The sequence below is a fragment of the Triticum urartu genome, chromosome 2A, assembly GCF_056163025.1.
Source record: "Triticum urartu cultivar PI428250 chromosome 2A, HENAU_Tu73, whole genome shotgun sequence".
Lineage (NCBI taxonomy): Eukaryota > Viridiplantae > Streptophyta > Magnoliopsida > Poales > Poaceae > Triticum > Triticum urartu.
Genome location: NC_141874.1, coordinates 105,433,229 through 105,456,433, shown reverse-complemented (window position 1 = coordinate 105,456,433; position 23,205 = coordinate 105,433,229). Strand labels below are relative to the sequence as shown.

Below are 23,205 nucleotides of genomic sequence, written 5' to 3'. Positions count from 1 at the left end.
CGATCTCAAAACAATAATGGGCTCTGCATTGCTCTTGCCAGTACCTCTCTCTCCCTTTTGCCTTGTGACGCTGTACTTAATTAATTGCTATTTGATTATGTATCATCAGTCTACACCTGAGCTTCATTATCCTCTATTTCTTCCAATATTATTTGATCTATATTTACTCTTTGCAAAATGTAGAATAATGGCAACACTTATAAATAATTTTCTTTGGGGAATTTATTGAATTATCCTTCCATCAACATGGAGAAGGGCTTTGTCCAGCCCATGTTAACATGTAATGTAAGTTCATCCTTCTCAAGCCTTCAAACTTTGTTCTAGTATAGATTAGGATATGCATCATTTCCTCCACTGCTGTTTGCTTTGCTGTTTACATCTAATTGGATGTTTGCAACAACTACCAGTTTCAAATTGTAGTTGTAAAAACATGTTCCTTATGCAGAACAGATCCATTTATTTGCTTATATAATTGTGAAACCTGTTACATGTCTCCTTGTTTCTCTTTCAGACTCGTATCTCTTACGCCAGGCAGAACTTTAGGGAAGATAGTGAGCAAAACCATTTTGAGGACAGCGAGATGACCCCAAGGTCCTGTCTTGATGAAGACAGTGAGTTGAAGCTACTCACCAGCAGGTGTGAGACAACCTCTATGCAGTCGCTGCCTCAATCAGTTCGACTTCTTCAGTCTCAACTTAAAGCGGAAAGGCTTGCTTCAGCTCAGCTCTGACTTGAAGTCAAAGATGCAATGAAGATGTCAGAGGACTACCATGCGCACCATCATGCCTTAAATCTAGTGTTGATGCATCTATCGTTGACACAACTGAGGTCTACTCAGCTTTTTCAGCTGTTTGGGGGGCCCGACCTGGCCAGGCCTAGTGCCTTCTGAAGTGCTCTCAGTTTTGTATATTCTTTTGTCGGCGCGTTTATTTGCACTGGTGGCGAACTTTGATGCCCAGTGGATGTAATATGTGTGATAGCCGTGATAGCCTAGCGTAAGTTGCTTGCTTATTTATTTCCTTGTTGTCTTGTTTATTTGTTTGCTTCTAGTCATTCCAGTTCTTTTTCCGCGGTTTGCTAGTGGCTGCATTTACCTATTTTTTTGTACTAGGCCACAATAACCATGGGCTAATATTTACTGTAGTGACACTGGGCCTCCTACGGGCCGTAGAAACAATGGGCCTTCTATGGGCCGTAGAAACAATGGGCCTTCTACGGGCCATAGAAACAATGGGCCTTCTACGGGCCGTATCATCAATGGACCTTATACGGGCAGTATGATCGATGGCCAAACATGGGCCAATAACAGGCCGCATTATGGCCGTAAACGGGCTAGAGTTGAAATCGTCCGTTCATGGGACGACCATAACGGGCCATCGTTAATAGGACGTATTTGATGACGCTATGAAAACGGCCCAACGTATTAACAGATCACAAACGGGCCGACTGTAACCACGGGCTGAATTTGGCCCACAAGCAGAAAATGACAGTAACGGGCCGTAAGTAAACGAATGCTGGAAATGAGCCCAAGAATAAATGGGCTCTGAGAAGGCCGAAAGATAACATGGGCTGGAAACGGCCCAACGGAATAATGGGCCGTTAATGGGTATAAAGTGATACACTGTTCATCACGGGCCAGTTTCACCACGGGCCGTTAATGGGTGTAAAGTGATACACTGTTCATTACGAGCCAGTTTCACCACGGGCCGTTCGTAGGCCAAGAGTTACATAGGGCCTCATATGGGCCAAAAGACGTCATGGGCCATACATGGGCCAGAAGTGAAAACGGGCTGGAATCATATTGGATGGCCCAGATGATGCTACTAGGCCTAATTCGGATAGGGCGTAACGGGCCTTGGGTTAGCGGGCTATAAATGGGCTATATTCGAACAGGCCGTTAACAGGCTTTCCATGGGCCGGCCCGCCAGCTTTTGACCAGGTCAAACGGGCCAGCCTTTACACAGGAATGGGCCTCTGTTGGGCCGTGCCATGTGTCGACGTATCATAGGCGCCTATCTGACCCACTGATGAGCTGACATGTGTTTCGTCCGGCCAATAAGAATTTTACACATGGAAATTTCCCATTGGTCGGGGCTGTTAACGGGTTATCGGATCCAAAACCCGACCCGATAGCTTAATGGCGTTCCGTTATGGTGGATGCCACGTGTCGGTCACCCTTGACGAAAGCATTTCTGTGACACGTGATTTATCGTCATGGAAGTGGACACTTCCGTGATGATAATTTTAGTAATGTCATGGAACACTTCTACGACATCACAGGTATGACTATCTTGATTCTGTCATAAATTTTTCATGGATGTACATGCATGACAAAAAAAGCGACCTACTGTGATAAACACGTATCATCATGGAAGTGTATTTTTTTGTAGTGATATCACATCACAATATGCCCTACAAAAACAAGTTAGACATCCTCTACTTTGTTGTTGCAAATTTTACATGGCTGCTACGGGCTTAGCAAGAACCGTTCTTACCTATGCATCAAAACCACAACGATAGTTTGTCAAGTTGGTGCTGTTTTAACCTTCGCAAGGACCGGGTGTAGCCACACTCGGTTCAACTAAAGTTGGAGAAACTGACACCCACCAGCCACCTGTGTGCAAAGCACGTCGGTACAGTCTTGCATAAGCGTACGCGTTATGTCGGTCCGGGCCGCTTCATCCAACAATAACGCCGAACCAAAGTATGACATGCTGGTAAGCAGTATGACTTATATCGCCCACAACTCACTTGTGTTCTACTCGTGCATATGACATCTACGCATAAAACCTGGCTCTGATATCACTGTTGGGTAACGCAGTAATTTCAAAAAAATTCCTACGCACACGCAAGATCATGGTGATGCATAGCAACGAGAGGGGAGAGTGTTGTCTACGTACCCTTGTAGACCGAAAGCGGAAGCGTTAGGACAATGCGGTTGATGTAGTCGTACGTCTTCACGATCCGATCGATCAAGTACCGAACGCACGGCACCTCCGAGTTCAGCACACGTTCAGCCCGATAACGTCCCTCGAACTCCAATCCAGCCGAGTGTTGAGGTAGAGTTTCGTCAGCACGATAGTGTGGTGACGATGATGATGTTCTACCGACGCAGGGCTTCTCCTAAGCACCGCTACAGTAATATCGAGGTGGACTATGGTGGAGGGGGGCACCGCACACGGCTAAAAGATCAATTAATCAATTGTTGTGTTTCTAGGGTGCCCCCTGCCCCCGTATATAAAGGAGCAAGGGGGGTGCGGCCGGCCAGGAGAGAGGGCGCGCCAGGAGGAGTCCTACTCCCACCAGGAGTAGGCTCCCCCCTTTCCTAGTTGGATTAAGACTTGGAAGGGGGAAAGAGGAGGGAGAGAGGAAGGAAGGGGTGGGGGGTGCCGCCCCCCTCTCCTTGTCCTATTCGGACTAGGGGGGGGGGCACGCAGCCCAGCCCTGGCCGCCTCTCCTCTTCTCCGTAAAGGCCCACTAAGGCCCATTAACCTCCCGGGGGGTTCCGGTAACCTCCCGGTACTCCGGTAAAATCCCGATTTCACCCGGAACACTTCCGATATCCAAACATAGGCTTCCAATATATCAATCTTCACGTCTCGACCATTTTGAGACTCCTCGTCATGTTAGTGATCACATCCGGGACTCCGAACAACCTTCGGTACATCAAAACATATAAACTCATAATATAACTGTCATCGAAATGTTAAGCATGCGGACCCTATGGGTTTGAGAACTATGTAGACATGACCAAGACACGTCTCCGGCAATAACCAATAGCGGAACCTGGATGCTCATATTGTCTCCCACATATTCTACGAAGATCTTTATCAGTCAGACCTCATAACAACATACGTTGTTCCCTTTGTCATCGGTATGTTACTTACCCGAGATTCGATCGTCGGTATCTCAATACCTAGTTTCAATCTCATTACCAGCAAGTCTCTTTACTCGTTCCGTAATACATCATCCCGCAACTAACTCATTAGTTGCAATGCTTGCAAGGCTTAAGTGATGTGCATTACCGAGAGGGCCCAGAGATACCTCTTCGACAATCAAAGTGACAAATCCTAATCTCGATCTATGCCAACTCAACAAGTACCATCGGAGACACCTGTAGAGCGCCTTTATAATCACCCAGTTATGTTGTGACGTTTGGTAGAACACAAAGTGTTCCTCCGGTAAACGGGAGTTGCATAATCTCATAGTCATAGGAACATGTATAAGTCATGAAGAAAGCAATAGCAACATACTAAACGATCGGGTGCTAAGCTAACGGAATGGGCCAGGTCAATCACATCATTCTCCTAATGATGTGATCCCGTTAATCAAATGACAACTCATGTCAATGGCTAGGAAACTTAACCATCTTTGATCAATGAGCTAGTCAAGTAGAGGCATACTAGTGACACTCTATTTGTCTATGTATTCACACATGTATCATGTTTCCGGTTAATACAATTCTAGCATGAATAATAAACATTTATCATGATATAAGGAAATAAATAATAACTTTATTATTGCCTCTAGGGCATATTTCCTTCACGTGGAGCCCTGCCGATGCTGTTGAACTAAGATATTTTGACAGTACCGAGCATAGATTTGTCCCAATAACTTGTGATGAGCATCTGGGATTGCTATTTAGTTTGAATGCTGACAACCGTTTCGGTAAAATCCATATCGGTGTGCTTCAGGCACGCAAACAATGTATCCCGAAGGGTGTTCAGACATAGTGCGTATCTGCTAATAGCGAGCGTCCTCACACTCCTTGTAGGTCGAGACCAAGTAAACCTAATGGTTCTGAAAGCCACAACATGTCGTCTGTCGCTAATTCTTCCACTTCTCCTCTCCCTTCTGCACCTGATGTAGAAGTAGATGTGGAGCCTGATGAGGAAGTGCCTCGACATGACGATGAGGATGAGATTCTATTCCCTGAACTAGTAGATAGAGTCAGTCAACAGGCAATGGAAGATGAATATGCAGAGGAGCGTAGCAGCCGTGCTAGATTTGATGACACTGACAATGAAGAGAGGGAGGAGAACATCGACTCCTTTGTTTCACAATAATATGATGGTGAGGACATGACAACAATTGAGTGGAACATGGAGAATCCTGACCTTACTCCTGGAACCATATTAGAATCGATGGTGGACTGTCGTAATGTAGTTACTACATATTGCATTCTCACTGAAAATTCTTATGAGGTTGATAGGAGAGTGCCAGGAAGATTCACTGTTCATTGCCCTTATGATAGGTGTAGGTGGAGGTTGCATGCATCCACTATGCGAAAGAGCAAATTGATTCAGGTATTACAACTGAATATTGTTATCAGATTATTTATCCATTCTATATTCAGATCATGTGTACTGTTTCTTAATTGTATTTGACATTAATTTTCATTTTGTTTCAGATAAAAAGAAACCCACACGGGCACACTTGCCCACCTGGAGGGGGAGGGGGAAAGGACAAATCTAAGCTTGCAAAGACCAGGTGGGTGGCAGATGCAATCTTGGATTGGGTGAGGGAAACACCAACAATTGGTCCAACAACACTCCATGGGAAGTTATTTGAGAAGTACAAGATTAATGTACAATACATGACGATTTTCTATGCTAAGGAAAGTGCTCTTGATAGGATTAATGGTCCATGGAATGAGAGTTTTTAGTTGCTTTACACCTTTAAAGCTGAAGTGGAGACGGCTAGTCCACGGAGTGTTCTAGAGGTTGCAAGCATCCAATTAAGTACAAATTAAAAGGGAAGGCAATGGAGAAGGAGTGCTTCAGGAAGGCTTTTGTTTGTTTCAAGGCTTGTTGGCAGGGGTTTCTGAATGGTTGTAGGCCCTATTTGGCTGTCGATGCGACTGCTTTGAATGGAAGATGCAGAGGCCCACTAGCAGCAGCTTCTGCAGTTGATGGACACAACTGGCTATTCCCAGTTGCATTTGGTGTGTTGGAGGTAGAGAGTGAGGAGAGTTGGGTCTGGTTTCTGTAGCAGTTGCGCAAAATTATAGGTACACCCTCAGGTTTAGTTATACACACAGATGCTTGCAAGGGTTTAGAAACTGAAGTAGAAATTGTATTCCCTGGAGTGGAACATAGGGAATGTATGCGACACCTATCGCAGAATTTTAAAAAGAAATTCAAAGGAAAAGTTTATGATAAGAATCTATGGCCAGCATCATACACATGCAACTTGAGGAAGCATGAGCACCATTTGAGAGTGATGTATGCTCATAATCCTTTGGTGAAGGAGTACATGGATGAACATCGTGGAAAGCTGTGGTCAAGAAGCAAATTCAATGAAATCTGCAAAGTAGACTATGTGACCAATAACCTCGTTGAGTGTTTCAATGCAAAGTTCAAGTCAGTGAAAGGGCTTTTGTTGTGGCAAGCATTTGATAAGATCAGGTAGATGATCATGGTAAAGATGGCTCTTCGTAAAAGAATTACAGAAACACAATATGTTGGCCATCTTATGCTCCCATCTCTGATTAAGGCATTGCATGCCAAGGCAAGAGGACTAAGGATGAAATGCATTCGACCATCGACATACGAGGCTGAGGTGACATACACTGACAGTAGAAATAGGGAATGGAGATATCCAGTGAACCTTGCAACCAATGAATGTAGCTGTAGGCAATGGCAGATCCGCAGGAAGCCATGCATACATGCCCTACATCTCATGACTGTTATTGGAGGTGAAGATGGTGAAATTGATCAGTATTGCTCTGAATATTTCTCTGTTGCCAAATTTTGGGCTTCTTATGCTGAAAATGTGCCTGCACTCTTGGGAAAAGACCAATGGAACATAGTAGACCCATGGTTCAAACTCCATTCTCCTGTACTGACTAGACCACCAGGAAGACCAAGGAAAACATGATAAGAGCTGGTGAGGAGGGTCGTGCAAAAAACAGCGTAAGTGCAAAAGATGTGGTATCTTAGGGAATATTGCTAGGCATTGTACCAATCCAGTTGATGCATCATTTGGAGAAGAGTAACAATGGGCAGCAACAAATGCAGAGGAGAATGCAGCAGCAGAGGAGAATGCAGCAAGTTTAGAGAATGAAGCAACTGAAGTAGCAGCTTGGTATGTGTGAAATCTTTCCATTTTTTGCATTTGTTCTCTTTTTTATCGATGGCTAAGCTTATTTCTGTTTGACCCGGCTCTAGGATAATTAGAGGCACAATACAGAAAATACCTAGAGAGGAAGAAACTTCGGTTGGACCATCATCTGATGTAGAATTTGAAACCATGGCTTAGGAAGGTTTTGAAGCTATAAGAGAGGAGGAAGTTATTTTGTCTGAAGTTCCTTTAAAGATTAGTGAGCCCACATATGACCGTCAACTGGTCATCACTTGCTCGATCAGTCAAAGCTCAACAAAACCGCCACCACCATAAGTGAAGATTAGAAGCAACAAGACAAAGCTTTCAAAAGCACAAAATATCCCAGCCAGGGAAACCAGAAGCAAGACGGTTAACCCATCCCGGAACACAAGGAGCAAGGCAAAGATTTGAATTTGAACTTGAATGCAAGTCATAAACTTTGAACTATAAAGATTTTTAATAAGGATTCTCTTGTCAATTTGAAGTACTGTGAAAACTTGTAAGGTGTAATAATTCTATATGTAAAATTTGAATTTGAACTACTGAGGCAAACTTTGAATTTTAGGTAAACTTTGAATTTGAACCAACACTTCAGTCCATTCCCCTATGGTGTGAGTTGCACAGTTTGCTGAACTATCATAAACGTTAGGTGATCAATCTGATCTCTTTTGCGTCTACAAAACTTGTAGTCATGAGAAATGTGCTCCAAATGAGCTCCCAAGCTAGGGTAAACAACCCCATTTGTAATCAAGTTTTTTTGGACCTACTCCAAATGAGCCAAATATTTTTTATTAACACCAAATCAATCTATATAGTGTAGATTCGAAGAATCACTATTTATTGAATTAATATTTCTATTTATATATATATTTTTCCAAAAAATATACTTTAATAGAAAAACCATTAAAAACACATTTACCATATGAAAATGGAAAACTAAGTTTAGATCCTTCTTATTCACTTTGAAATCAAGCTTTGGTGATTTTTTGATTTTTTTTAATTTTCAAAAACCGAAGGGAAACCCTACCTCCTCTCCTTGGTATCTATGAAACGTTTTACATGATAGCTCATATGTGTGAAGGTTTTTTCATGAAAATGTCCATAGACAAAGTTTATGTTTTTTGGTTGGTAACATGTCACACAAGACAACATTGTGCACAGGTTTTATATTTTGTTGATTTTTTAATTAATGGTGCTCATTTTACCTCGATCGTGCTAGCTAGGTTTTTTTCTTCTGTAAATGTACGTATACCAAGTTTAGTATTTTTCCTCGTTAGTGTGTCGTATAAAATGACGAACGGCGAAGGTTTCATATTTTTTGATTTTTTTAATTATTTATGCTCAGTCAAAGCCTTTGAAACCCCGTTGACCAGCTCAAAACCCCTCTAAACCCCACGGGGTTTCGCCTAACCCTAGCTCCGAACGTCAGCCGTCTGATCATACCCTAGCACCAAGTGACAGCCCTCAGATGTGGTCTTTTAGAAGTAATTTCGAGGGCAGGCTGCGAGGAGGCTCTGCGTCGTTGGATCACATGGACGGCTTCACATCGTTGGATCGTGGAGCAATCAGTGAGAGGCGATCCGCGAGACTTGTTGGTTGTGCCTCCCCTTTCTTCGGGTACCCCCTTTATTCTGTTGCTTATTCTGCAGTGATGAGAGGAGCCACTCCTCCTCTACTTATTCTTCTCCAGTGATGAGAGGAGCCACTCCTCTACTTCTTCTTCTCTGGCGACTTTGGGCGATATGTCGAGCTCCACTTTAGCCTCCCGCCCCTCATGGACCCAGTATGGTCCACTTCCCATGGAGCAATGTCCTAACTGCCCACGCAGCGCGCCACTGACACAGTTGACTTGGAAGGAGGTCAAGAATGGCAACTATGGGCGCGAGTTCGTGAAATGCAAGAGCAAGACAGAGGGGGAGGTTAGATCTCATGATTTTTCTCTGATTTCTTTTTCTATTTGCTTTTAATTCTTTTTCGATCTGGGATTTAGGGTTCATGTTTTCATTTCAGATCATGAAGAAATGCACACATTTTGAATGGCTGGATGACTACGTTAAGCGGATTCAATTCAATGGGGCCCCAACCCGGGAGCTCAATCTGCCGTTAGCAGCAATGAATTTGGTCTCTAAAAGTGCTGCTCTGACAGTTGGGGATGCAGATCTGAAGGGGGGAATAAAGAAGATGAACAAGAACTTGAAGTAGATGGTTCAATTGAACAAGCAGGCGAATCTGATAGCTTTAGGATTTTATCCCTTTTATTTTTGTGTAGTTGCTCTAGGATTTGCTTACTTGCTTGTCATCACTCATTAGAGATGTTATTGGTGTGGTGTCATGTGCTCTAGGATTTGGTTAAATTTGTGCATCATGTGCTCTATGATTTGCTTAAATTTGTGGATCATGTGCTCTATGCTCTGTGTTGCTTAATTTGTGGATCATGCGCTCTATGCTCTGTGTTGCTTAATTTGTGGATCATGTTAGTTTCGGGTACCCGTCAGTTTCGTCAGTTTTGTACACTTTCAGTTTCGTCACACAATACTGACCGCAGAAGAAAAGAACGTAGTTCTAGGGCCCAAATTGAAACTAAGCTCTGGTTGGGCCGTCTCATTGCGTTGAGTGTCGAAGGCCCACGCGCTGACTCTGTTTTCCCCTTGATTATTACCATTGTAAATCCATTTATTGCCATGCCGAACAAAAATAGTGCATGATGGTAAATCAATTTATTGTTGGACTCGCACATGTCAAAATTATTTGTACATATCATGGCAATTTCCTTTTGTATATAGCCTATGACACAACACTTTCATTTTTTTGACATGCAGGTATTATAAACAAGTTTTTGTTGCAAGAAAAATATTGTATACATGATTTTTTGTTTTTGTTTTTTATTAAGAACATGTGAGACTTAATTATGTAGATCATGATATCCATCTGAAACCACGTCTAAAATAAAGTCCGTTGGCACCATTAGCCAGCATATCCATCTAGAGAGCATGTCTAGGCTCGGCTATGGAACCATATCCATCTAGAGAGCTTGTCTACGGCTCGGCTATGGCACCATATCCATCGACTGATATCTCACGTAGCAAGAATACATCCATAACATAAAAAGTAGCAACCATAGCATACTTCATACGTAAAACATACGGTGCCCTAAACCATAGCATAGTCCACAAACTATTCAAAAATTAGCTTGTTTTTGTTCATACAATATACGGAATAGGGGCACCAACAATTCAAAAAAAATTAGCTTTTCTTCTTATTCTTTTCAACATCAACATAGCTCATTTTTATAGCTTTAGTTTCCTTTTTGACACTTCAACTATTCCATTATCCGCGCGTGCGAAAACTTGACCCTACTCTAAATGGGCAAAAACTTGACCCTACTCTAAATGGGCGAAAACTTGCTGGTTTTCATTGAGGAATACTCAATCATTGATTGATTTAGCAGAAGGTCTCGTGTACGACACCATATCCATCTAGCGATTTATCTCACGTCAAATAAGATAGAAATAGCAAGCAAAAACACTGATAACCAACGACATATCAAATAAGGGTAGCAAGCATAACAAAGTTCTTAGGGGATAACACGATAGAGATTAAAAGTTCACGGTACAACCAACGACATAATTAAGATACAAATATATAAAATATAAAAGCCCTAACACCCTAGGGAAAGACAAGCTCACGATCGAGACCGGGACTTCACCACCGTCTTCAATGCGCCTTCTCTTCACTGCTCCTCCTCTCCATGTCGTCCTGGCCGATGTAGTAGGGGAGGCTGTGCATACCATCGCGGGTGGGGAAGATGCAGTCGAAGTTTGTGAAGATGTTGTGGGTTGTGAATGCGATGAATTCGCATCCACACCAAAACACCTTGCTGAGGAGGTAGTACGCATCAAATCTGTTGGTGAAGGTGACGGTGAGCCCTATCGGCGGAGTCCTAGAGTTTGGACGCACTTCCTCCAGTCGGAACATCACCGGCGAGCCTGCCGGGAGGTGAGCGAAGCCCTCACGGAGGAACCACTCGGTGAACCCCCTTGCACCCCTCTAGCGTGAGAACGCCCACACACGGAGTGTCCTCTCCACGACGACGCCGACCGGATACCGTCTCTCCGGCACGGTAGGTGGGAGCTCGAAGGTGGGGCTGTTGTACTGCATCCTCGCCTTGCTTTGAGAGTGCTCTGGGTTTGGGCAAAGAAGAGAAGGGGGTGGCGCAAATGGATGTGTGGAGAACAGGTGGAGGGGTGGTGGTTTAAATAGGGAAAGGGGAAGGGAAGGGGAGTGGCACATGCCCTGCTTTGGATTTGCTACGTTCAAACGAGCCTCGTCGATTGATATGCCACTTTAATTGCCAACAAGTTTTAATTGCCACATTGAATAGAGGCGAGTGGATCAAAAAGTGTGAAACAATGCTCTACGTCGAGGAGACACGCGTGGGAAATGATACGAACTAGTGGCAGCTGCTACCTCTTGAGCACTGTGTTGGTTTTCCCTTGAAGAGGAAAGGGTGATGCAGCAAAGCAGCGTAACTATTTCCCTCAGTTTTGGAGAACCAAGGTATCAATCCAGTAGGAGACCACGTGCGAGTCACCTCATAGCTACACAAACAAATAAGAACCTCGCAACCAACGCGATAAAGGGGTTGTCAATCTCTTCATGTCCACTTGCAAGAGTGAGATCTGATAGAGATGATAATAATAAGATAAATATTTTTGGTATTTTATGATATAGATTGAAAGTAAAGATTGCAAAATAAAATAGATTGGAAACTTGTATGATGGAAAATAGACCCGGGGGCCATAGGTTTCACTAGTGGCTTCTCTCAAGATAGCATAAGTATTATGGTGGGTGAACAAATTATTGTCGAGAAATTGATAGAAAAGCGAATAATTATGAGAATATCTAGGTATGATCATGTACATAGGCATCACGTCCGTGACAAGTAGACCGACTCCTGCCTGCATCTACTACTATTACTCCACGCATCGACCGCTATCTAGCATGCATCTAGAGTATTAAGTTCATAAGAACAGAGTAACGCCTTAAGCAAGATGACATGATGTAGAGGGATAAACTCATGCAATATGATGTAAACCCCATCTTTTTATCCTTGATGGCAACAATACAATACGTGTCGTTTCCCTTTCTGTCACTGGGATCGAGCACCGCAAGATTGAACCCAAAGTTAAGCACTTCTCCCATTGCAAGAAAGATCAATCTAGTAGGCCAAACCAAACTGATAATTCGAAGAGACTTGCAAAGATAAACCAATCATACATAAAGGAATTCACAGAAGATTCAATTATTGTTCATAGATAAACTTGAGCATAAACCCACAATTCATCGGATCTCGACAAACACACCGCAAAAAGAGTTACATCGAATAGATCTCCAAGAGAATCGAGGAGAACTTTGTATTGAGATCCAAAGAGAGAGAAGAAGCCATCTAGCTACTAGCTATGGACCTGAAGGTCTGAGGTAAACTACTCACACATCATCGGAGGGGCCATGGAGTTGATGTAGAGGCCCTCCGTGATCAATGCCCCCTCCGGCGAAGCTCCGAAAAAGGCCCCAAGATGGGATCTCTTGGGTGCAGAAGGTTGTGGCGGTGGAATTAGGTTTTCGTGGTGCTCCTGGATGTTTGTGGGGTACGTAGATATATATATATATATATATATATATATATATAGGAGGAAGAAGTAGGTCGGTGGAGCAACGAGGGGCCCACGAGGGTGGATGGCGCGCCGAAGGGGGTAGGTGCGCCCCCTGCCTCGTGGCCGCCTCGTTGATTGCTCGACGTCCACTCCAAGTCCTCTGGATCACGTTTGTTCCAAAAATCATGCTCCCGAAGGTTTCATTCCATTTGGACACCATTTGATATTCCTTTTCTATGAAACACTGAAATAGGCAAAAAAACAGCAATTTGGGCTGGGCCTCCGGTTAATAGGTTAGTCCCAAAAATAATGTAGAAGTGTAAAATTAGATAATATAATAGCATGGAGCAATTAACATCAAAAATAGATAATATAATAGCATGGTGCAATCAAAAATTACAGATACGTTGAAGACGTATCAAGCATCCCCAAGCTTAATTCCTGCTCGTCCTCGAGTAGGTAAATGATAAAAACAAATTTTTTGATGTGGAATGCTTCCTAGCATATTTCTCAATGTAATTTTCTTTATTGTGGCATGAATGTTCAGATCCGAAAGATTCAATATAAAAGTTTAATATTGACATAAAAATAATAATACTTCAAGCATACTAACTAAGCAATCATGTCTTCTCAAAATAACATGGCCAAAGAAAGTTCATCCCTACAAAATCATATAGTTTGGTCATGCTCCATTTTCATCACACAAGAATGCTCTCATCATGCACAACCCCGATGACAAGCCAAGCAATTGTTTCATACTTTAGTAATCTCAAACTTTTTTCAACTTTCACGCAATACATGAGTGTGAGCCATGGATATAGCACTATGGGTGGTATAGAATATAATGAAGGGGTTATGTGGAGAAAAAAAGGAGAAAGTCTCACATCGACGCGGCTAATCAATGGGATATGTATATGCCCATAAATTGATGTCAATGCAAGGTGTAGGGATTGCCATGCAACAGATGCACTAGAGCTATAAATGTATGAAAGCTCAACAAAGGAAACTAAGTGGGTGTGCATCCAACTTGCTTGCTCACAAAGACCTCAGGCACTTGAGGAGGCCCATTGTTGGAATATACAAGCCAAGTTCTATAATGAAAATTTCCCACTAGTATATGAAGATGACAAAACAAGAGACTCTCTATCATAAAGATCATGGTGCTACTTTGAAGCACAAGTGTGGAAAAACATAGTAGCATTGCCCCTTTTTATTTTTATTTATTTTTTGGGCCTTTTTTTATTTGGCCTTTCTCCCTTTTTTTGGGACAATGCTCTATTAATGATGATCATCACACTTCTATTTATTTACAACACAATGATTACAACTCGATACTAGAACAAGATATGACTCTATATGAATGCCTCCAGCGGTGTACCGGGATGTGCAATGAATCATGAGTGACATGTATGAAAGAATTCTGAACGGTGGCTTTGCCACAAATACGATGTCCACTACATGATCACGCAAGGCAATATGACAATGATGATGCGTGTCATAATAAACAGAACGGTGGAAAGTTGCATGGCAATATATCTCGGAATGGCTATGGAAATGCCATAATAGGTAGGTATGGTGTATGTTTTGAGGAAGATATAAGGAGGTTTATGTGTGATAGATCGTATCGTATCACGGGGTTTGGATGCACGGGCGAAGTTTTCACCAACTCTCAAGGTGAGAAAGGGCAATGCACGGTACCGAAGAGGCTAGCAATGATGGAAGGGCGAGAGTGCGTATAATCCATGGACTCAACATTAGTCATAAAGAACTCACATACTTATTGAAAAAATCTACAAGTCATCAAAAACCAAGTATTACGCGCATGCTCTAGGGGGATAGATTGGTAGGAAAAGACCATCGCCCGTCCCCGACCGCCACTCATAAGGAAGACAATCAAATAACACCTCATGTTTCAAATTTGTTACACAACGTTTACCATACGTGCATGCTACGGGACTTGCAAACTTCAACACAAGTATTTCTCAAATTCACAACCAGTCAACTAGCACAACCTTAATATCACTATCTTCATATCTCAAAACAATCATCAAGTATCAAACTTCTCTTAGTATTCAATGCACTTCTATGAAAGTTTTTATTATGCCTAAAAGCAAATTGCCATGTTGTTGTAAAGGACTCTCAAAATAATATAAGTGAAGCATGAGAGATCAATTATTTCTATAAAATAAAACCACCACCGTGCTCCAAAAGATATAAGTGAAGCACTAGAGCAAAAACTACATAGCTCAAAAGATATAAGTGAAGCACATAGAGTATTCTAATAAATTCCAATTCATGTGTGTCTCTCTCAAAAGGTGTGTACAGCAAGGATGATTGTGGTAAAATAAAAATCAAAGACTCAAATCATACAAGACGCTCCAAGCAAAACACATATCATGTGGCGAATAAAAATATAGCTCCAAGTAAAATTACCGATGAACGAAGACAAAAGAGGGGATGCCTTACGGGGCATCCCCAAGCTTAGGCTTTTTGGTGTCCTTGGATTTTACCTTGGGGTGCCTTGGGCATCCCCAATATTAGGCTCTTGCCACTCCTTGTTCCATAATCCATCAAATCTTTACCCAAAACTTGAAAACTTCACAACACAAAACTTAACAGCAGATCTCGTGAGCTCCGTTAGCAAAAGAAAACAAAACACCGCATGAAGGTACTGTAATGAACTCATTCTTTATTTAGATTGGTGTTAAACCTACTGTATTCCAACTTCTCTTTGGTTTATAAACTCTATTACTAGCCATAGATTTATCAAAATAAGCAAACAACACACGAAAAACAGAATCTGTCAAAAACAGAACAGTCTGTAGTAATCTGTAACTAACGCAAACTTCTGGAACCCCAAAAATTCTAAAATAAATTGCTGGACGTGAGTAATTTATCTATTAATCATCTTCAAAAAGAAATAACTAAATAGCACTCGCCAATAAGAAATGATAGCAATTCTCGTAAGCGCTAAAGTTTCTGTTTTTTACCACAAGATCAAAAAGACTTTCCCCAAGTATTCCTAACGGTTCTACTTGGCACGAAGACTAATTAAACACAAAAAACACAACCAAAACAGAGGCTAAATAAATTATTTATTACTAAACAGGAGCAAAAAGCAAGGAATAAAAATAAAATTGGGTTGCCTCCCAACAAGCGGTATGGTTTAACGCCCCTAGCTAGGCATAAAAGCGAGGATAGATCTAGGTATTGCCATCTTTGGTAGGCAATCCATAAGTGGCTCTCATAATAGACTCATATGGTAATTTAATTTTCTTTCTAGGAAAGTGTTCCATGCCTTTCCTTAATGGAAATTGGAGTCTAATATTCCCTTCCTTCATATCAATAATTGCACCAATCATTCTAAGGAAAGGTCTACCAATAATAATAGGACATGAAGGATTGCAATCTACACCAAGAACAATGAAATATACGGGAACATAATTCCTATTTGCAACAATAATAACATCATTAATATTTCCCATAGGTTTCTTAATAGTGGAATCCGCAAGGTGCAAGTTTAAAGAACAATAATCAAATTCACGGAAACCTAGCAAATCACACAAAGTTTTTGGGATCGTGGAAACACTAGCACCCAAATCACACAAAGCATAGAATTCATGATCTTTAATTTTTATTTTAATTGTAGGTTCCCACTCATCATAAAGTCTTCTAGGGATAGAAACTTCCAACTCAAGTTTTTCTTCAAGAGATTGCATCAAAGCATCAACGATATGTTTAGTAAAAGCTTTATTTTGACTATAAGCATGAGGAGAATTTAGCACGGATTGCAACAAGGTAATACAATCTATCAAAGAGCAATTATCATAATTAAATTCCTTGAAATCCAAGATAGTGGGTTCATTTCTATCTAAAGTTTTGACCTCTCCAATCCCACTTTTATAAAATTTTGCATCAAGATCTAAAAACTCCGAATTTTTGGGACACCTTCTAACTAAAGTTGACTCATCTCCAGTCCCATCATTATCAATATTCATATTGCAAAACAAAGATTTAATAGGGGACACATAAATAACTTTTAGATCTTCATCATTATTATCATGAAAACTAGAAGAACACGCTTTAACAAAGCAATCTTTTTTAGCACGCATCCTAGTGGTTCTTGCTTTGTACACATCAATGGAAATTCTCATGGCTTTGAGAGACTCATTGATATCATGCTTAGGTGGAATAGATCTAAGTTTCAAAGAATCAACATCAAGAGAAATTCTATCCATGTTCCTAGCCAACTCATCAATCTTAAGCAATTTTTCTTCAATCAAAGCATTGAAACTCTTTTGTGTACTAATAAATTCTTTAATATTAGATTCAAAATCATGTGTGCCACTCAAAACATTAATCTCTTCAACCGCATGAACTTTTTTACTACTAGGTCTTTCGGTGTGCCATTGAGAATAATTAACCATATTATTATCTAGGAGTTTAGTAGCTTCTCCTAAAGTGATTTCCATAAAAGTGCCTCCCGCGGACAAACATAAAAGATTTCTAGAAGCAAAATTCAATCCGTCATAAATTTTGTGTATAATCATCCACAAATTCAAACCATGTGTAGGGCAACTACGTATCATTAATTTCATCCTCTCCCAAGATTGTGCAACATGCTCGTGATCAAGTTGCTTAAAATTCATAATATCGTTTCTAAGAGAGATGATCTTAGCGGGAGGAAAATACTTAGAGATAAAAGCATCTTTGCACTTATTCCATGAATCAATACTATTTTTAGGCAAAGACGAAAACCAAGCTTTAGCACGATCTCTAAGCGAAAACAAAAATAGCTTAAGTTTAACAATATCATTATCCACATCTTTCTTCTTTTGCATATCACACAAATCAACAAAGTTGTTTAGATGGGTAGCGGCATCTTCCACTAGTAGAAAAAGGGTCAAATGTGAGACACATTAGTCCCGGTTTGTAACAGAACCGGCACTAATGTGTCCATTAGTGCCGGTTCCAACGGCTAGGCGGGAGGAGATCTTTAGTACCGGTTCATGGCGAACCTTTAGCACCGGTTCGTGCCACGAACCGGTACTAATGAGAGTGGTGGCAGGATGTTGTCAGAGTATGGCCCCTCCAGCACCTTTAGTACCGGTTCGTGCCACGAATCAGTACTAAAGGTCGTCCTATATAAACCCTTCGTCCACCAGCACTCTGTTCTTCCCCCTTTCCCCTCTCCCTCTCCTTTGTTCTTCCCTTCTTCCTCTCGAGTTCATCACAAAATTTGCCCCAAATTTGTCAAGATTTGCAGCCCCCATCCATTCAAATGACCACAAAGGTTAGCAACTTTGTCGTTTCATCTCTCATTGCTAGATTAGCTCTTGCATTGGTTTATATAGTGATTAATTGTGGGTTTTTGTAATTTGAGAGGAATTGTATGTGGTAGTATTTGATTTATATGAAAACTGAGGTCAAAATAACACTTAGTTTGCATATGTAGGTGTGGTTTACTTAGTGCCTTCTAAATCTCCGTCGTAACCACCGTCGATTGCCCGCACCGTCCCGTCACCGGCACCACCTTGTGGTGAGCCTCTTGTTCATGAAATTTTATATAAAAATGATGTTTGTGTGATTTGGATATATAGTTACTCGTATAATTTTCTTACCCGTACGTTGTTTGTTATACATAGTGCCATGGTTTTGATATCCGTCCCCGTCGGCCCTCGTCCTTGTTATGATTCGGATGTGGTATATTCTCTTCTAAAACTATTTGTTGCATTTCGTGTTTATGACAAATTATGCCCATCAAGCTGACATAAATATTTGTATGTAGGAGGTAGTTGAACCGGAAATTCCAACCGACCCTATTGTCGAGAGGTTAAATTTAGTTGAAAGAGAAAACAAGGATTTGAAAGAAAATTTGAAAAGAATTGAGGGGGAGAAGATGGAATTGGAGTTGCATGTTGCCGATGTCGTCGATGATCACAAGATTAAGATGGAGAAAATGCGCTTGAAGATTAGAAAGATTAGAAAATTTGCCATTCATAGTGAGGCTTGGTATCATTATTCTGTTGGATCAATTGTTACCTTAGTTGCGATCTTGATCACATTTGTTGTTGCATTTAAATTCTTTAGCTAGAGAGTTATTTGTTTGTTGTATTTAAGTGTTGTATGAACTTTATGTATGAACTTTATGTATTGTATTAATTTGGTGTTTTAGGTGCTGTGTATTGAAGATGAGCCAGCAATGAATGTATGATGACCGATGCTCTCCCGAGTTCATTAATGGCGTGCATACTTTTCTGCTTGCGGCTGAGGCAAACAAGCGGGCGGATGGTTTTATGCCTTGTCCATGTGCTGGCTGTAAGAATGATCACAATTACTCTACGTCAAGAACCATTCACGTCCACCTGTTTGAGTCCGGTTTCATGCCCCACTATAATGTTTGGACCAAGCACGGAGAAAGAGGGGTTATGATGGAAGACAATGAAGAAGAAGAGGACGACGACAGCTATCCTGGCCATGGGTTCCCTGAATACGATGATACAACAATGAGGGAAGAAGCTGAGCCGGTAATGCGGGAAGAAGCTGAGCCGGCAATGCGGGAAGAAGCTGAAGAAGAGGCATCGGATGAGCCCGTTGATGATCTAGGTCGGGCAATTGTCGATGCAAAGAGAAATTGCGCAAGTGATTTGGGGAAGAAGAAGTTGCAGCGCATGTTAGAGGATCACAAAAAATTGTTGTACCCGAATTGCGTAGGTGACAAGAAAAAGCTGGGCACCACACTGGAATTGCTGCAATGGAAGGCAGAGAATGGTGTATCTAACAAGGGATTTGGAAAGTTGCTGGTAATGATAAAGAATCTGTTTCCAAAGGACAATGAATTGCCCGAGAGTATGTATGAAGCAAAGAAGGCTGTCTGCCCTCTAGGGTTAGAGGTGCAGAAGATACATGCATGCCCTAATGATTGCATACTCTACCGCAGTGAGTATGAGGATTTGAACGCTTGCCCGGTATGCGGTGCATTGTGCTATAAGATCAGCCACGATGACCCTGGTGATGTCGAGAGCGAGCGCCCCAGGAAGAAGATTCCTGCCAAGGTGATGTGGTATGCTCCTATAATACCACGGTTGAAACGTTTGTTCCAAAACAAAGAGCATGCCAAGGCAATGCGATGGCACAGAGAAGACCGTAAGAAAGACGAAAAGTTGAGATTACCCACTAACGGGTCGCAGTGGAGAAAAATCGAAAGAAAGTATGGGAAGGAGTTTGCAGATGACGCAAGGAACGTATGGTTTGGACTAAGCGCAGATGGCATTAATCCTTTTGGGGAGCAGAGCAGCAACCATAGCACCGTGCCTGTGAGTCTATGTTTGTATAACCTTCCTCCTTGGTTGTGCATGAAGCGGAAGTTCATTATGATGCCAGTGCTCATCCAAGGCCCTAAGCAACCCGGCAACGGCATTGATGTGTACCTAAGGCCATTAGTTGAAGAACTCTTACAACTGTGGAATGGAATAGGTGTACGTGCGTGGGATGAGCACATGGGGGAAGAATTTGACCTAAAGGCATTGTTGTTCGTGACCATCAATGATTGGCCTGCTCTCAGTAACCTTTCAGGACAGACAAACAAGGGATACCGTGCATGCACACACTATTTGGACAATACCGACATTATATATTTGGCTAATTGTAAGAAGAATGTGTACCTGGGACATCGTCGATTTCTTCCGAGCAGGCATCCCGTAAGAAAGAAAGGCAAGCATTTCAAAGGTGAGGCGGATCACCGGACGAAGCCTCGCCACCGTACTGGTGCTGATGTACATGATATGGTCAAGGATTTTAAGGTGGTCTTTGGAAAGGGTCCTGGTGGACAACCTATTCCGAATGACGCTGACGGACGCGCACCCATGTGGAAGAAGAAATCTATATTTTGGGACCTGCCCTATTGGAAAGACCTAGAGGTCTGCTCCGCAATTAAAGTGATGCACGTGACGAAGAATCTTTGTGTGACCCTTCTTGGCTTCTTGGGCGTGTATGGGAAGACAAAAGATACACCTGAGGCACGGGAGGACCAGCAACGTATGCACGGAGAAGACGGCATACATCAGGGGCATGCAAGCTACGCTCTTACCAAAGAAGAGAAGGAAATCTTCTTTGAATGCCTACTCAGTATTAAGGTACTGTCTGGCTTCTCGTCGAATATAAAGGGAATAATAAACATGGCAGAGAAAAAGTTCCAGAACCTAAAGTCTCATGACTGCCACGTGATTATGATGCAACTGCTTCCAATTGCATTGAGGGGGCTTCTACCGAAAAACGTTCGATTAGCAATTGTGAAGCTATGTGCATTCCTCAATGCAATCTCTCAGAAGGTAATCAATCCAGAAATCATACCAAGGTTAGAGAATGATTTTGTGCAATGTCTTGTCAGTTTCGAGTTGGTGTTCCCACCATCCTTCTTCAACATCATGATGCACGTCCTAGTTCACCTATGCGAAGAGATTAACATTTTGGGTCCTGTATTTCTACGCAATATGTTCCCCTTTGAGAGGTTCATGGGAGTCTTAAAGAAATATGTTCATAACCGTGCTAGGCCAGAAGGAAGCATCTCCAAGGGACATGAAAATGAGGAGGTCATTGAGTTTTGTATTGACTTTATTCCTGACCTTAAGCCGATTGGTGTTCCTGAATCGCGGCATAAGGGCAGACTGGATGGAAAAGGCACGCTAGGAGGGGATCAAATAATATGTATGGACGGACATTCTCTCACTGAAGCACACTACACAGTTCTACAGAATTCCGCCTTGGTGGCTCCGTATATGGAATAACACAAGAATTTGCTACGCTCCAAACACCCGGAGCGGTCTGATGACTGGATTACACGTGAACAAACCAGGAGTTTCACGAGCTGGTTGCAGACACGTACCATGCATGACGCCTCTATTGAAGATGACCTGTACTTGCTGTCCCAGTTACCATCTTCGAATATAATGACTTTTAAAGGGTACGAGGTAAATGGTAAAACATTTTACACGATTGCCCAAGATAAGAAGAGCACCAACCAAAATAGTGGTGTCCGCTTTGATGCAGAAACCAAGACGGGAAAGGAAACATATTATGGTTATATACAGGACATATGGGAACTTGACTATAGACGTGGTTTGAAGGTCCCTTTGTTTCGGTGCAAATGGGTCAATATGACACGAGGCGGGGTAACGGAAGACCCGCAGTACGGAATGACAATAGTGGATCTCAACAATCTTGCGTATGCAGACGAACCATTCGTCCTAGCCAATGATGTGGCACATGTTTTCTATGTGAAGGACATGTCTACCAAGCCGAGAAAAAGAAAAGATAAGGAAGCGAATGCATCATACGATGAGCCAAAGCGACACATAGTTCTTTCTAGGAAGAGAAACATCGTGGGAGTGGATGACAAGACAGACATGTCAGGAGATTATGAAAAGTTTGATGAAATTGCTCCATTCACAGTGAATATTGACTCGAGCATCCCGTTAAATGATGAAGATTTTCCATGGTTACGGCGCAAAGGGACACACGCGAAGAAAAAGTTTCACACCCAAAGATCTGGGATGTGATCGGCTTCACTATATATCATCACTTCTTCTGTGTTTCACACCTAGGAGGGAATCTCTGTAATAGTTAGGGGTACTTATGTGTTTTGGCATTTGAAACACGAAGAAATTTTATGTGCGAACAAATTCTTTCATGCATTTACTGATTTTTTTCAGCTAAATTGAAAAACACTTCAAATCAACTCCGAAAAGGTTGAAAGTTGGCATGGTATCATAATTTCACCCACATAGCATGTGCAAAAAAGTAGAGAGGGTTACGGCAAAAACTGGATGCACTTCGTGTACAAAATGGACAATCTCTTTCGAACTATTATGGTTTCGGATGAAAACTCATCTGTTACAAAGGCATTTCATTTTTGAAATAACCTAAGAATTACCAAATTGAATATAATGTAAAACACACTAATATTAAACATAATAAAAAAAGAATCATTAAAAAATGTATTTTTAAAGTTAAGTTATTCACAAACTAGTGATTCACACAAATTTCAAATAATTCAAAATTTAAACTATTCAAATTTGAAAACTACTGGCACTAACAGAAAGTTTCTAATTTTTTGTACCTAAAGCAAAAATATTCACAAAGAAGCTCTAAATACAGCAAAAAACAACTAAAAATAAATAAAACAAAATTAATAAAGCAGAAAAGAAAAAACTAAATGAAAAAATACCCACCTACTGGGCCACAGCGGCCTGCATACGACTAGAAACCCAGATTCTAATTGGGCCAGGATGCAGGCCCGCTAGCCCAATAGGCCCATCAGGGCATAGCAGCAGACGTAGGCCTGGAAGGCCTACTTATGAGAGGAGCTCGAGAGAGCTACCGCACTGGGGCTTATAAACCAGTGCGGGCGCCCCTCGGCTAGCGAGGTGGGACTAAACTTGTCGCACCG

General features: G+C 41.8%; 1 pseudogene; it reads left to right on the top strand.

Moving 5' to 3' along the window:
- The first annotated feature begins 18,949 nt into the window (after window positions 1-18,949).
- LOC147984116 (uncharacterized) lies at window positions 18,950-22,315 on the top strand (annotated as a pseudogene).
- The last annotated feature ends 890 nt before the right edge of the window (window positions 22,316-23,205 follow it).